Source organism: Panthera leo, chromosome B3, assembly GCF_018350215.1.
Source record: "Panthera leo isolate Ple1 chromosome B3, P.leo_Ple1_pat1.1, whole genome shotgun sequence".
In the NCBI taxonomy this organism is placed as follows: domain Eukaryota; kingdom Metazoa; phylum Chordata; class Mammalia; order Carnivora; family Felidae; genus Panthera; species Panthera leo.
The window spans coordinates 71,333,495-71,349,929 of NC_056684.1; the positions used below are offsets into that span (position 1 = coordinate 71,333,495).

Genomic DNA, 16,435 nt, shown 5'->3' on the forward strand with positions numbered 1-16,435 from the left:
ACTCATCTCATGGACATTAAAAGGATTATAGGGGAATATTATTAACAATTCTATGCCTGTAAATCTGATAACTTAGGTGAAATATGCCAAATCCTTAACAGACACATTTTACCAAAACTCACACAAGGAGAAGTAGGTCTTGTGATTAGGCCTTTCTATATTAAAGAAATTGAATCAAAAATTTATAACCTTCTAAAAAAAAAAGCACCATTCCTGGATGGTTTCACTGGTGAATTCTATCAGACATTTAAGAAAGAAATGATACCTGTTTTCTACAATCTCTTATAGAAGTTAGAAACAGAAGGAATACTTCCTAGTCATTCCATGAGGCCAAAATTACCCTGATATGAAAACCAGACAAAAACAATAAATGGAAATTACCGACGAATATCTCTCATGAACACAGATATAAAAATCTTCAACACAATTATCAAATCAAATCCAACAATGTATTTTACACCATGACCAAGTGGGATTTATTATAGATATGAAGATTTAACATCAAAAAACCAATTAATGTAATCCATTACATCAACAGCCTAAAGAGGAAATATCATATAATCATATCAGTTGATATAGAAAAAGCATCTGACATATCCATCATTCATTCATGATAAAAATGCCCAGTAAACTAAGAATAGAGGGGAACTTTCTCAACTTGATGAAGAATATCTACAAAAAACCTATAGCTAATATCATACTTAATTGTGAGGAACTAGATGCTTTCCCCCTAACATCAAGAACAAAAACAATGATATCCTCTTTCATCACTCATATTCAACATCATACTGGAAGTCCTAGCTAATGCAGACAATAAGATAAAGGTATACAGATAGAGAAGGGAGAAATAAAACTGTCTTTGTGCACTGATGATATAATTGTTTATATAGAAATTTCCAAATGGACCAAAAAACCGTCCTCTTGTAATTACTAAGTAATTATAGCACAATTACAGGATACAAGTTTAATACCTAAGTCAATTGTTTTCCTCTATACCAGCTAGTATATAGGAACAGTTGGGATTTGAAATTTAATGGGCTCCTGGGTGGCTCAGTCGGTAGAGTGGCTGACTTCAGCTCAGATCATGATCTCACGGTTCATGAGTCCCAGTCCCTTGTCGAGCTCTGCGCTCGGACGGACGGAGCCTGGAGCCTGCTTTGGGTTCTGTGTCTTCCTCTCTCTCTGCCCCTCCCTGCTCTCTCTCTCTCTCTCTCTCTCTCTCTCTCAAAAATAATAATAAAACGTTAAAAAGAAATTTAAAACACAGTATCATTTATATTAGCACAACAAAAAATAAATCTTTAGGTATAATTCTAACAAAATATGTATAGGGGAAAGGGTTAAGATGGAGGAGGAGTAGAGCAACCCTAAGCTTGCCTCCTCTCCGAACAGCTGGATAAATATCAAATCATTCTGCACACCTAAGAAATTGATTGGAAGTCTTAGAGAGCAAAGCTGCATGTCTACAAACAGGAAAATCACTGCGGAACGTAGGAATTGCGGAGAGTTGATTTGTGGGAGAAAAGAGCCATGGGAGCAGAGTGGGGAGGGAGCCCTGACCTTAGAGAGGTGAGCTAGAGAGAAAGAGAGAAAGACTAACAAAATATGTATAAGATCTGTATGAGGAAAACTACAAAATGCTGATGAAAAAATCAAACAAGAATTAAAGGAGAGATATTTTATGTACATGGGTCTTCATAGACTCAATAGTAAGGTGTCAGTTCTTCTGAACTTGACCTATAGAATCAACACAATCCCAATAAAAATCCCAGCAAATTTTGTGGTATCAAAAACTTAAAGTTTATATGGAAAGGCCCACAATTCACATGACACTGAAGATCAATGTTGGAAGACTGACACTACCCAACTTTAAGACTTACTACACAGCTACAGTGATCAACACACTAATGGAATTGGCAAGAGAACAGACAAACAGATCGATGGATTAGAATAAAAAACTCAGAAATAGACCTACATAAATATAAGATTAGAAGAAGGGTACTTTGAAGAAGTAGCAAGGGCAATTCAATGGGACTGTCTTGGGGTACCTGGCTGGCTCAGTCAGAAGGGGATGCAATTCTTGATCTTGGGATCATCATTGGGTGTAGAGATAACTAAAAATATAAATGAATACACTTTAAAAAAGAGAGAGAGAGAGAAAGGGGATAGTCTTTTCAACAAATGGTGCTCAACTAGACATCCACATACCAAAAGAAAAAAAAAAGCCTCTAGACACAGATCTTACACCTTTCACAAAAAGGAACTCAAAAGAGATCATAGACTTAAATGTAAAATGCAAAATAAAATTTCCAGAATATAGCATAGGAAAAAAATCCAAATTACCTTGCATTTGGCACTGGGTCTTTTAATACAACCCAGAAAGCAGACTATGAAGAAAATATTGATACATTGGACTTCATTAAAATTGAAAGCTTTAGCTCTGTGAAAGACACTGTTAGAAGGATGAAAACACAAGCCACAGACTAGGAGAAAATATTTGCAAAACATATGTGTGGTAAAGAACTTGTATCCAAAACATAAAATGAACTCTTAAAACTCAACAATAAAATAACAAGCAGCCTAGTTTTAAAAATGGGTAAAAGATCTGAACACACATCTCACCAAAGAAGACACGCAGATGGAAAATAAGCATATGAAAAAGCATCACACATCATTAGGAATTGCAAATTAAAACAATGAGATACCCTACATACCTAGTAGAATGGCTGAAATCCAAAACACTGACAACACCAAATGCTGACAAGAGTGTGCAGTAATAGGAATAGCAATTAGTAATAGGAATAGGAATAGCAATTCATTGCTGGCAGGGATAAAAAGGATACAGCCACTTTGGAAGACAGTTTGTCAGTTTCTTACACAGCTCAACATAGACTTACCATATGATCCAGCAATCATGCTCCTATGTATTTACCCAAATGAGTTGAAAACTATGACTACACAAAAATCTGCACATGAATATTTATAGTAGCTTTATGCATAACTGCCAAAACTTAGAATCCACCAAGATATCCTTCAGTAGATGAAGGGATAAATAAACTGGGATTCTTCCAGATAAATCCATCAGTGCTAAAAAAGAAATGAGCTATCAAGCCATAAAAAGACATGGAGGGAAACTTAAATGCATATTGCTAAGTAAGGGAAAATAGCCTAAAAAGGATACTGTGTAATTATAACAATATGATATTCTAGAAAAGGCAAAACTATTGGAAAAGTAAAAAGGTCAGTGGTCGGGTTCCTGGCTGGCTCAGTCAGTAGAGCATGTGACACTTGATCTCAAGGTTGTGAGTTCAAACCCCATGTTGGGTATGTAGATTACTTAAAAATCTTAAAGAAAAAAAAAGTCAGAGGTTTACAAGGGAGGGATGAATAAGTGGGGCACAAGGCATTTGGGGGGCAGAAGAACTACTCTGTATGTTACTGTAATGATGGATACATGAAATTATGCGTTTCTCAAATCTATACAACACAAAGAGTAATGTCTATAGACTTTAGTTATATATCAATGTATCAATATTGGTTCATCGATTATAACAAATGTATTACATTAATGCAACATTTTAATAATAGGGGAAACCTGAGGAGTATGGTGACTTGTAATTTCTATGCAATTTTTCCGTAAACCTAAAACTGCTCTAAAAAGTAGTCTAATGACTTTTTAAGAGATTCTTAAGGCTCCAATATCTAACAACATAAATTAACGGTGGAGGAAAAACTAAGTTTCCAGACTTTACTGTCATGTATTGTGTTGTAAAGTGATATTTATTTTTTAATTGCCTATCTTTAGAATATCATACTTGAATTATGTATGGGATATCAATGATCTCATATAACTTAAAATACCCTTCAAACCATGCAATTCCTTCTGATTTTTGACTATCTAGAAACAATGTCACTTGCTTGTTATTGGCTTTTGAGCTATTTAAAACTATAAGATAGTTCTTTAATAGGTGAAATCTGAACACCTTTGGCTCCATAATAGTTGAAAAATTTGATTCATGTAATTTCAAGTTTTTAAACAGCTGTAGTTTGAGAGTTTGTTAAAGATAGTGAAATAGTTTGTGTTTCTCTTTAGGAAAAAGGTGATAAAACCACTTTTATTTTTGTACGAGCATTCATCCATTTTTAAAAATAGTTAACTTTAGGGATGCTTGGGTGGCTCAATTGGTTAGCCATCTAACTTTGGCTCAGGTCATCATCTCACTGTTCATGGGTTCAAGCCCTGCATCAGGATCTGTTCTGTCAGAGCCTGGAGACTGCTTTGGATTCTGTGTCTACCTCTCTCTCTTTGCCCCTCCCCCCTTTCATGCTCTGTCTCTCAAAAATAAATAAAAGTGTTACAAAAACATTTTTAATAAAAAAATGATTGAGTTTAATATCTTTTTCTTTAGATATTAAAAGTTATTTTCCTGAAGAAAGTAAATGTTTCACATAAAACCTCAAAGAAAAATTTAAGGCTTTTAAAATGTTATATTTAAAACCTTTGGAACATAGATACATTGTTTGTAAAGTTTTAGGAGAACCTATTTTTTCTAATAGAATAAAAGGTCATCAAAATATTATTTCAGGAATTACATTGCTTTAAAAACTGATGAAAGAAAAAGCATTTGGGATGGGTTATCAATTGTTTTCCTTATAAATTTGTAGGCATTCTTCACATATTTGGGATGTAAATCCTTTGTTGTATACACAAATACATTCTCCACTCTGTGCAGGACTGTTCACTCAATGGAATTTTTTGTTTTTTGTTTTTTTTTATTTTTTTCAGTGGAATTTTTTAAATGAGTTTTTACTTCTAATGTAGCCCAATTTATCATATTTATCTCTTTATATTTGTTTTTATAGGTCTTGTTTAAGAAATATTTGCCTGTCTCAAGGTCATCAAGACATTCTCTTATGTTTTTTAAAATAAGCTTTACTATTTTACACTTCACAATTGGGTTTATCATTTATCATTTTACATGTGATACGTGCTTTAATAAATCAAGATTCATTTCCCCCATTATGTTAGGTGAATGATCCATCACCATTTATTGAAAAGTCTGTTCCCTCCCCTCTCTCACTAATCTTTGTCATAAATCAGCGACCAACCATTCGTCTATTTTTCTAAACTGTACTGTTCCATTGGTATATTTGCCTATCCTATATCACTACCACTCTGACTAAATTGTGTCTTCATAATAATTATGACTACTTTCTGATACAGCAAGTCTTCTCTATTTGTTTTTCTCCAAGAGTCTATTAAACTAGTTTTGGCCCTTTGCGTGCCCATATATACTTTAGAATTGTCAAGTTGCACTGCCTAAGTGTGGAATTTTTATTGGATTTTAAGATCATAGATTACTTTAAGATTTGACATTTTTATAGTATTGAGTTTTCCAGTACAGGAAAAAAACAGGGGCTGTCTTTCCCTTTGTGTAGCTTTCCCTTAATTCTCCAATAATATTTTGCATTTTGTGCCTGGATATTTTTGCACATTTTAAAAGATGTGTTTCTAGGTATTTCATTGTTTGATGCTATTATAAAGGTAATCTTTTTAAATTTAACATTCTAACTAGTTGATTATGGCATAGAAGAATGTAAGTAATCTTTGACTATTGCTTATTATTTCTAGTAATACACCTGTAGATTTTTTTCTTTGGCTTTATGCAGTGAAGATTTATTTCTCACTCATTTCACAGTCTTGTGGGCTGCAGCAGTGGCTTGGAGATCCAGGCTCCTCAATGTAAGGTCTGCACAGTCACCAAGGATGAGGAGGAGAGCACAGGGTTGGCATACGAGGACACTTATATCACTTGTGCTCACATATCTCTGGCCAGGACTGATGAGGTTAACTGCAAGGGTGGGGGAGGGGTGTGGCGGTGTGTGTCATGGTGTACATGAGCCTTCACACCTCACCACAGACACCAGAGAGAAGAGAGAGGCGAGAAGAGAAGGTGTTTCAGACTATTGTCACCAAAAGCCATCCCACTAACCAAGAGGGACAGACACCTAGGAATTCATTGATTTTCAGTTGGTGGATCTTAAATCCTACAAATGGTGTCCACAGTATTGTTACTTCATAGATTTCTTCACATTTTCTTTTTACTCAATCATTTCTTCATTTTCATTTCTTCTAACAAAAACCTTCAGTATAATGTGAAACAGCAGATTAGTGGGCATCCTAATCGTGTTTCAGACTCAAACAGAAATCTAACACCATTGCACCATTAAATATATTGTGAGATACAAGATACAATGAGACTTCCTTTTTGCAGAAACACTTCCTCAAAATAAGTAAATTGACTTCTATTCCTAGTTTATTTATCATTTTTACCATGACAGATATTGGATTTTATTAGACAAATTTTCTGCATCTATTTTTCTCCTTTGGTATCTTAGTGTAGTGAAGAACATTGATTTTTCTAATGTTAAATCAATCCTACTTTTATCTAACAGTTCCAGTTCTGTCAGATAAGTTATAATTTCTATATATATCACTATTTGGTTTGCTAATTTTCTGTTTACAATTTTTTATATCTATGTTTATGAATGAAACTGGCCCATGGTAATTTTCTTATGTTCTTGCTTGCTTCTGACATACAATTCACATTGGCAGCATAATATGAATTATTTCCTTATACGTGGGGAGTTTCTAGTTAATATCACTGTAGATTTCTAGTTGTTATCACTCCTATATTTTGGCTAAATAACCCTTAAATTTGTTTTATCTCTCCGATGTCATCAAGCAGATATTTTCATGTATTTTTTTCAACTTTCAAATTTCCTCAGGGGTAGAGTTAATTTGAATATCTTACTGTGTGATTCCCAGATGCTTCCTCATTCGCTTTTCATCACAGAAAACCCTGGGCTCTTTACATGGGATATGTCATCTCTGGTTGTTATCTTAGAAGAAATTATGGGGCTTTTTTTGGTCTTCCAATAAAGCAGGTCTCTAGTTATTACTCCGAGTTGTAATGATTCATTCACAACCCTCATCTTCCTTGAACTGATGCTGCAATGCCTTAGGCCAGTTAATATTTTCATATATGCTGGGTCTGTCCTATGCAAAATGAATACAGCATTGCCCCAAATTTCAAGGAGCTCACTCCTAAAGAGGATGTGAAAGTATACCATCAGTATGTTGTGATAGGTGGAAAGGTGAAAGTAATCAAGGAGTACCAAAGAGACAAAGAGGAGGAGAACCAAATTGAATCTTGAGGAGCTAGGAGAAGATTGTGGTAAAAGATGATCCTGAAATGATTCAGAGATAATGGGAAGGACTTTGATAAAGGATGAGGCAGAGAGATCAAAGCAGAGTGAGAACCTTGTCATCACCTGGTGTTTGTAAGCCAGGAAACATGGTACATTTTGACTGAGTCACAGAGCTTGGGCCGAGGTGGGAATGGAGGGAATGGAATTGAATGTGCAGAAGGGGCAGAGAGAGAAGAAGAGAGACAGAATCCGGAGGAGGATCTGCTCCGTCAGTGAGGAGTGCGATGCGGGGCTTGATGTGGGGCTCCAACCCATTTGAATGGTGAGATCATTACCTGAGTCGAAGTGGGACACTTAATTCAGACACTTAACTGACTGAGCCACCCAGGCACCCCCGTTAGAATATTAAGGTGAGAGGCAGAAAAGCCCACCTGTAAAAAGAGCAATACTTGCCATCTTCTGTGACAGTGTTGGCCTTCCACTGAGGGTGGGTCATGCTACAGGACAGAGGGACAGGAACTCATTTCCCCTTTTTGTGACCCAGATTCTTGCCCTGTTATCTGACATACTGAGGGGGAAAGTGAGGCTGCAGGGATGGGAACAGCACTCAGGAAACCAAGCCCTGCCTATGAAGAAACTGCTTGTTTTTTTATGTTTTAATATCAAGTGTGGCTTCTCAGATTCACTTTTTCTGCCTGGTTAAAAAAAAAAAAAAAAAAAAAAAAAGAGGGGGGAGGGTGCCTTCTGATTCTGAGTCACTGTATTATCTCTCAAGGCTACCAACTTCTAGGATCTCACCCTCTCCTGTTTCAGAGAGTTTTATTTATTGGACAGTGCTCAATGATTTTAGTAGGCTCTGAGTTTATCTGATACGTTATCTGACATTTTTAAAGTAGGGCCCACACCCAACATGGGGCTTGAACTCACAAGCCCTGAGATCAAGAGTCCAGTGCTCTACCAACTGAGCCAGCCAGGCACCCCTCTAAAAGCTACTATTTAAATAAGGAGGCTTTGCCACAAAATGCCCCAAGATATTTCAGTCTGTGTGCAATATAGGACTAGCAGGCAAAAATGTACCTGAGAGGAAGATATCCCTTGTCCTCCATCTTGAACAGACGCCGACATTTTTCCACTCTCCTTTACACACTGATCGAAAACATATCCCACTTGAGGTCAGGTCTTAGGTTTCTCATTTATGGATTTTACATGCAAATAGTCATATATAAATATATATATTTATACATATATATACATTTATACATATATATATGCATTTATACATATATATGTATATATTTTGTTTGTTTGTTTGTTTTTGCCAGTCTTGGACTACATCCTTCTTGACTGCTGGTATTAGCACAAGTGCAGAGATGGAGGAGAGTGACAAAAGCTTTGGTTTCTAATTAATCCCATTAGTGAAAAGTAAACATTTTTTATTTATAACCTGTTTGGAACTATTTAGTTACCACTGGGGGTGACCTGCATTCAAGAATTATATTGATCCAGGCATCAGGAACCCAGTTAGAGGAAGTACTTGCTGAGAAAGGCTACCCAGGTGGTAAAGAGATGGTGAGGTTTAAGAAAGAAAGAAGACAATTTCAAAGGATTTTTTTTATTTTACTTTGTTTTTAAGTAATCTCTACACCCAAAGTGGGGTCTGAACTCACAACCCCAAGATCAGGAATTGCATGTGCCAACTGAGCCAGCCAGGCACCCCTCAAGAGATCTTGAATGGAAATTTCCCAATTCCCTATTCTAGTCAAATCTGAAAAAGAAGTAAAGCCTTCATTCAACATAAGATTTTCCTCTCTCGACATTAGAAATATTTCTGCCTTTATCTGTCAGCTCACCCAAGCCAGGCAGCAACAAAAATGTATGTGCAGAGAAAGTGATAACGGGAGTGGAGGCGAATGTTGAAGTACATGAACATTATCCATTTTTCTTCTTCTTGCCATTCTGCTAGAATAACATATAGATCAAGTGATAAAGCCATGGTGCTTTCTCTATGAAGACAAACAGGATGTTGAGAAATCTTCCCCTTGCTTCTGGAGTGAGTAGCAATTAAAACCCAAGGGATATGATGAGATTGGGTTAATTTCATGCATGATTATCAATACTTCATTTCTGGCTAGTCCTGGACTTGTATGTATGCTCTAGTGATATTATATACAGTTACACACAAAATCAACACTCTTCAGGTTTCTGTGTATTTTTCTAAAGCTGTTCTGTGTCCACTGAACTCACCTGATCACAGATCTAGTCTCCTGTTCTAAAAATCAACTGACTCCAGGCCATTGGTGCTACCAGGAGACCTCTCCCATTTTTTACTCTGACCTCTACCCCAGCCTGAATTAAAACTTTCCAAGGTTAGTTTTAGTTTTAGATTTGCATGGAATGCCCTATGTACCTCTACTACAGTTTTCAGGACATTATATTTTAATTATCTGCTTCCATCTGTCTGTCCCCTACAAACACTAAACTATTTAGGGCAAGACCTATGTTTTAATCTCTCGTTCCCCAGCACAATCACAGTAGTTGGGACAGATTATGTACCTATTAAAGGGTTTGTGACTAAAACATACACAGTCTTAAGGAGTGACAGCTTTTTTGAGCCAATATGACCTAGATTCTTGAGCTAAGAGGATGTAGGACTTACTATACCCTTATTGATGAATACCTGCCTCAGTTCATATTCTCAGGGAACATTTCTCAGTAGACAGGAAAAAGCAAGTCTAAATGTAATGGTGGAAGCATTAGCTGAGTGCACAAAGAAGTAGAATTCTCGGGTGTCAAAGAGAGGCCAAAAATTTCATCGTTGATCCCACAATGCTAATTTCTGCATATGGTGACATTCAAACCTAAGGTCTCTTTGCTGAGAAAGAGTTATAAAGTCTTCATGTAGATCAGCTGTGTGTGCCCAATGGTGTGAACAGAGTAGGAAAGATCACTGTTCTTATGACAAAAGCCACAAAACTCCAGAGGCAAAAAGTGCAACACAAATAAAACCTGTGTCTGTCAGGAGCAACAATCTAGACACCCACGTAAATAGGCCACTGAGAGTTATAATCATCCCTTTCAAACTACATACAAAATTACATTTGCATCCTACAAATGTCAGCTAAGGTGCAGTCCAGAATTGGCAATTATTTGAAAGTTCTCCAAGGGCAATTCTGTACAAATACTACGCTAAGCACGAAGATGAGCCATTTCTGTCTTTGTAGGTCAAAATATTTACCCAGCATTGGAATTGGGAAGCAAAAACATAGAGGAAAGAACAGAGTACACCCGTGCACAGATACAGAGAATGAAACAGTGAGTCTCCAAGAAGGATGCCAAGGTTGTCCTCTAACCCCTGTGTTGGCCTGTGTGCTTGGGGGCCTCCCGGGCTTGCCCTGGGCAGCACCTATTTGGCCACCTCTTTGGCAGGGATCTGCCCATCTGGGCAAATTGGTGTTGGTGGCAGAGCCCAGAACACAGGGGGTGGGTGCATGAGTGTAAAGTGCCCTGGATGGTGTGGGAAGTGGCTGCTCAGGGCTCCTCCATAAAGCCCCAGCAGGGTGGACTGTTTTGCGCTGCAAGGCACCCGTCTGTGGACTGCAGAAAGATGGTGCAGGTGTTCCTTAACGACAGCATACGCCTGGCTGTGCAGGGGTTCCCGAAAGCTTCTCCTGGCTTTGGATTGTGAGAGTGAGTTTGCTGTAATCCTGACCCTGCCAGGTTCAGAGGAGGGCTTTGGAGTTAAGCACTAGCCCCTGGTGGAGGCCTTCATGAGGGCCAGTAAAAATGACAGGCACCTCCTTCGAGCCGGAATCGAACCAGCGACCTAAGGATGTCCACATCGCGTCTACAGTCCTCCGCTCTACCAGCTGAGCTATCGAAGGGTGCACGGCATTGGGGCTGAGTCACCGCTCTTTCTGGAAATGACGAGGCCAAGACTGGACCGCCCCAGGCGCAGTTTGCCTTGGATTCGTCAGAAGCTGCCTTTGAAGGGAACGAAACACACGCTGCTACGTGATGGCAGCCGGCTGTCCTGGGACCGCGATTTTCAAGATTCCCGACTGGGGCCCTCACCTGTTGCGTCTTTTCGCCTCCCAGAGTTCCTTAATACAGTGGGAGAGGAGACGATGGGGGGACTACGTCGGGGCCAGAAAGTCATTAAGAGGGGGAGGGGAAGGGACGTTGGCGAAACGGTTGCGTGCGTCGGGTGGGAAGGGCTTGCGGAGCAAGGGAAAGGAGAACCCACCCCATGGGCGCTGGGTGGGCGGCCGCGAATCGCGGGACCTCAGGCTCAGGTGGAGGCCCCTTGGAGGAATCTCGCCTCTCAGCGCCCTCGCCTCCCCCGGGTTGTGAGTGCCCGCCCCCGCCTCGTCCCCACGCCACCCACACACCATGCACCTGCCGCGTTGCGCCCCCAGGACCTCGGGGTTCACTTTTCTGCGCGGGGAGCCTTACTGGGAAGTGATGGGGAAAGGCTCTGGGGCCAGGCTCAGAGACCACGGCCATGGGGCTCCGGCGTCGCGGCCAGTCTGGGCACTTGTCTCCCCGCCTCTGCCCCCAGACCCGGATTCCTGTGGCGGAGACGGCTGCTCCCCGAAATAGCTCACAGTTCTGTGGGCTTCCCGGAGACGCACCGAAGACAATTTCAAGAGTCTGAAGTTGGGCTAGACAGAAGTGAGACGGCGACCAAGCTAGGAGGAAGCTGAGGAGGAGACTGAGACGTTGAGAGAGTGGGTTTTCAAGAAGGATGCCCAAGACCCGTGTGATGGCCTGTGTGCTTATCAGCCTCCAGGGCTTGCCCAGGACAGTGCCTGTTTGGTAGGGATCTATGTTTAGCAAAAACGGTGGTGGCAGATCCCGGAGCTAGAGCACCGGGTGCATAAAAAGGGCTGGCGTCAGGGCTCCTTGATAAGGCAGGAGTACCAAGCAGACTGCGCGCTGCAGGCCATGGGTGTGCGGACTGCGGAAAAGAGGTGCAGGTGTGTTCCCTGTGGATAGATAGCACACACGTAGCTGTATAGGAGTTCTGAAAGTGTTTCCTGGCTTTGGTCCCTCCTGCGAGGCCTTTGACACTAGCCGATGGAGGCCTTCATGAGGGCCAGTAAAAATGACAGGCATCTCCTTCGAGCCGGAATCGAACCAGCGACCTAAGGATGTCCATATCGCGTCTAGTCTACAGTCCTCCGCTCTACCAGCTGAGCTATCGAAGGGTGCACGGCACTGGAGCTGAGTCACTGCTCTTTCTGGAAATGACGAAGCCAAGACACTGGTCCGTCACAGGTGCAGTTTGTCTTGGGTTGGTCGGAAAGTCCCTTTGAAGAGAGCCAAACACACGCTTCCACGTGATGGTAGTCAGGTGTCCTGGGACCGGGATTTTCAAGATACCCAACCCGGGCCCTCACCTGTGGCGTCATTTCCCCTCCCGGAGTTCCTTAATACAATGGGGGTGGGGGGGTGGGTGAGTACTAAGGCCGTCTGTCAGGGGCCAGAAAGCGGATAAGAGGGAGGGGGGAGGAGATGGAGGCGTTGGCGAAACAGATGCATGGGTCGGGTGGGGAGGGCTTGCGGAGCAAGGGAAAGGAGAACCCACCCCATGGGCACCGGGTGGGCGGCCGCGAACCGCAGGACCTCAGGCTCAGGTGGAGGCCCCTGAAGGAACGACGCCTCTCAGCGCCCTCGCCTCCCCCGTGTTGTGAGTGCCCGCCCCCGCCTCGTCCCCACGCCACCCACCCACCATGCGCCTGCCGCGTTGCGCCCCCAGTGGGGCTCACTTTTTGGCGTGGGGACCCTTACTGGGAAGTGATGGGGAAAGGCTCTGGGGCCAGGCTTAGAGACCACGGCCACGGGGCCCCGGCGTCGCGGCCATTCTGGGCACTTGTCTCCCCACCTCTGCCCCCCGACCTGGATTCCTGTGGCGGAGGCGGCTGCTCCCCGAAATAGCTCACGGTTCTGTGGGATTCCCGGAGACGCACCGAAGACAAGAGTGGCAGAGATCACCGGCGTGAGCCCGGTTGGACTCCTTTGCCTTAGCTCCGCGTCTTTTTCAGACGTTTCAGATCCCATGCTCCCCAAGACATCTCATCCATCCAGCGAAGGTCTCCCAGAGGCACAACAAGCCACACTCAAGTGCCCCTGCCTCGAGCGTGTGTGGGCGGCAGGTGTGTCTGCACCTTCGAGGATCCGGGTGAGGGGCAGTGCCTTTGAGCCGGTACTACTCTCTCTGTGTGGTACCAGGCAGAAAGGGTCAGCCAGGCTGGGTTTGTAGTTTTGCATGCTCTGGTCCTCTCAGGCTGTGCTGCATTCCTCTCTTGTCTTGTTGGGAGCAAGCTTCGATTTTGAGCCCAGGTATTTTGCCATAGTGAAAATGTGTCTTTGGATTTTAATTATTAATAAACCCTCAAAATTGTCTCATCAACTGCAGCAAAATATACCACAGCAGTGCACGTTATCATTATAGGAGACAACAGTGGATGAAGGGCAGTTAGAGTATATATGGGAACTCTGTACTCTGTGCTTAATTTAACATAATACTGTCCCCAAACATAAAGTGTATTAATTGAAAAATTAATAAATTGATTTGACTAATTTTATTTATTCAGATGTATATATACTGATTTACCAATCTCTAAGAGAACCATTCCCCAAAACATTAAGAGTAACAAGGTATAGAATATAAAATGTAAATGTTAAAATAATGAGTGGTTAGGGGCGCCTGGGTGGCTCAGTCGGTTAAGCGTCTGGCTTCGGCTCAGGTCATGATCTCGCGGTCTGTGGGTTCGAGCCCCGCGTCAGGCTCTGTGCTGACAGCTCAGAGCCTGGAGCCTGTTTCAGATTCTATGTCTCCCTCTTCCTCTGACCCTCCCCTGTTCGTGCTCTCTCTCTCTCTCTCTGTCTCAAAAATAAATAAATATTTAAAAAAATTTTTTTAAATAATGAGTGGTTAATCCTGAATATCTAAGACTAATGTTACAGGAGTTTTAGTAAGAAGTACAAACTTTGGTAAACGTAGTTAAAATAACAGTAATCTGAACCAATGGGAACTAATCTGCACAATGAAATAGTCCAATCATAGATGAGCAGGATAAATATAAAATAAACAACACCTACACATTGGGGATACATATCAGGACACTAAAAATAGAATAGTAAGTCTTACTTGGTTCTAGAGAATGAGAATGTTTTTACTACATAAGTGAAGTTTATGTTTCGCATCAGATTTTTGTAAATACTAAGCATAATAATGTAACATTTTCACAAGTCTAAAAGAATTTCATTTTTATCTTTATTTTATCAATTTTCATATAAAGTAAATGGTGAGATACCATAATCATAATCATTATCCAGATTCAACAATCTTCAGGGTTTTACTAATTTATCTATCCCTTTTTCTTCTTCTTCTTCTTCTTTTTTTTTTTTTTTTAAGTAGGCTCCATACTGGATGTGGGGCTTGAACTCATGATCCTGAGATCAAGAGTCTCATGCTTTACCAGCTGAACCAGCCTGGGTCCCCTCTTCTATTTCCTCTTATCTGAAGTATGATAAAACAAACCTATATCATGTATTATCACCATTTATATTTCAGTATGGTTCTCTAATCATATGAACATTATTACATATCCACAAATTTATACCTAAGAAAATTAATATTCATTCTTTTGTAACATTTATTACATAATGCATATTGAAATTTCCCTGATTTTCTCAAAATGGCACATAGAGGTTTTAATATAATCAAAAGCGAAACAGATTTTACGCATATATTTGTTTGCTTTGTGTGTAAATCTCCTCTATTTTGGATCAGTCTCTTTCAGTGTCTCTGTGTCTCTCCTCTTTTCTCTCTCTGCCAGTGAGATAATAAATGAATCAGTTGTTTTGGACAATGTTATATGTTTTTCCAAATCTAATGCTTTCCTTCATTTTAATTTATACTGCTCTTTCATTTCTTGAAAATAGAACATTAACTGTCAATTCTTGATTAAGGTTAGAGTTTTTACAAAAGTACTTCAGAAGCAATTCTATGTACTTCACGTATTGAGTATCAGCTCAAAAGTCACATAATCTTTCAATTTTAAATGTTAGTGTTGATCAGTGGGTTCACATACAGAGAGCCTGATCCCTCCATTGCAAATTGCCCCATCAGCTTATCCTTAAATATTAATATCATCACAGCTAAATCATGATATCCAATTTTATATTTCATCCATATTTACTGGCTTGATTTCCTCTTCACAGAAGTTTTATTCACCAGCTAAGGCTACTTGGTTATCTTAAACAGAATGTACATTTAATAGGTAGGGATAATGCTTGATTCTAACCCATTAATTGCCGAATTTCACATTAAATAATTTTCTCCCTGGTTGTCCCCACTGGTGATCAATGGGTTGTTTTTCTTTCTGCCTTTAGGAGATCATTATATGTTTTTATATTCAATGTTTTGGAGTAGGTATTCCTTTTGGTCATCCATTTGTTCCATCTTTGGCCAGTGGAAACTTGTTGTTGGCTCCTGAGAACTTTTGCCATGGCCTAGTAGTTTGCAGAAATTCTTGCTTCCTTGCCAGCTCTTCATGTATGTTTCTTGCCCCAAACCTGAAATCAGCCTAGTTCTTTTTGATCAGAATGGTTTTGGGAGACCACAACATTTCAATTATTTCATGGAGCAGCAATTCCCTTTTCTCTGTAAATTATAGAAAAAGGAAATTTATATGTCTTCTCACTGAGGGATCAGTAATATGTACCTGGCTGGATTGTGAGGGTCTCCCTCAATGACTAGACACCTGCTGTTGACCACATTTTTTTGTACTAACTTTTTAGTACGTAAGAGAAGTTTAAAGGATGGATTTTTTTTTTATTTTAAAAACACCAAAGCATTAGCAGTGGTGGAATTCAAACCTACAAATCCAAGAGACTATAGCCTAAACCCTGCACCTCAGACCACTCTGCCACACTACCTCATACTTAACCTCTTCACTTATTTTCATATTTTGTAATCTAGATGGAAGGTGATTGGGTTGAACATCACCGTTTGTTTGAGAAAATAATCCTTTGACTTCTAGGAAGTGAATTCCCTGGGATCACAACCTTACCTCCTCCAGCCAAGGACAATCCTTGGCAAAAAATAGGCACTCACTAATTTGTGGAAGATGCATACATCTTGATCTACATCACCTCCTACCAGCGTTGGGGTGAAAGAGGTTAAGGAGAAAACAGAAATGTCCATTCTCACACT

The 16,435-nt window shown here is 40.5% G+C and overlaps 1 protein-coding gene and 2 non-coding genes across 15 annotated transcripts in view; all 3 read right to left on the minus strand.

Annotated features, from left to right (window-relative positions):
• Window positions 1–16,435, minus strand: part of RNASE9 (ribonuclease A family member 9 (inactive)) — a 172,731-nt gene that overhangs the window by 135,181 nt on the left and 21,115 nt on the right. For 2 of the 13 annotated variants that reach the window (XR_006203677.1, XR_006203680.1), the window contains one exon: window positions 14,537–14,737. The exons of 10 other annotated variants lie outside the window; for them this stretch is intronic. The gene's annotated coding sequence lies outside the window, so the exon portion shown is untranslated. Of the gene's footprint in view, window positions 1–14,536; window positions 14,738–14,770; window positions 15,050–16,435 lie in introns of those variants that run through there. One more of the 13 variants, XR_006203679.1, reaches the window with a different exon arrangement.
• On the minus strand, window positions 11,008–11,093 carry TRNAY-GUA. Its single transcript is given in 2 exon segments — window positions 11,008–11,043; window positions 11,057–11,093. It is a non-coding gene; the product is annotated as a tRNA-Tyr (tRNA).
• Window positions 12,329–12,419, minus strand: TRNAY-GUA. The gene is given in 2 exon segments: window positions 12,329–12,364; window positions 12,383–12,419. It is a non-coding gene; the product is annotated as a tRNA-Tyr (tRNA).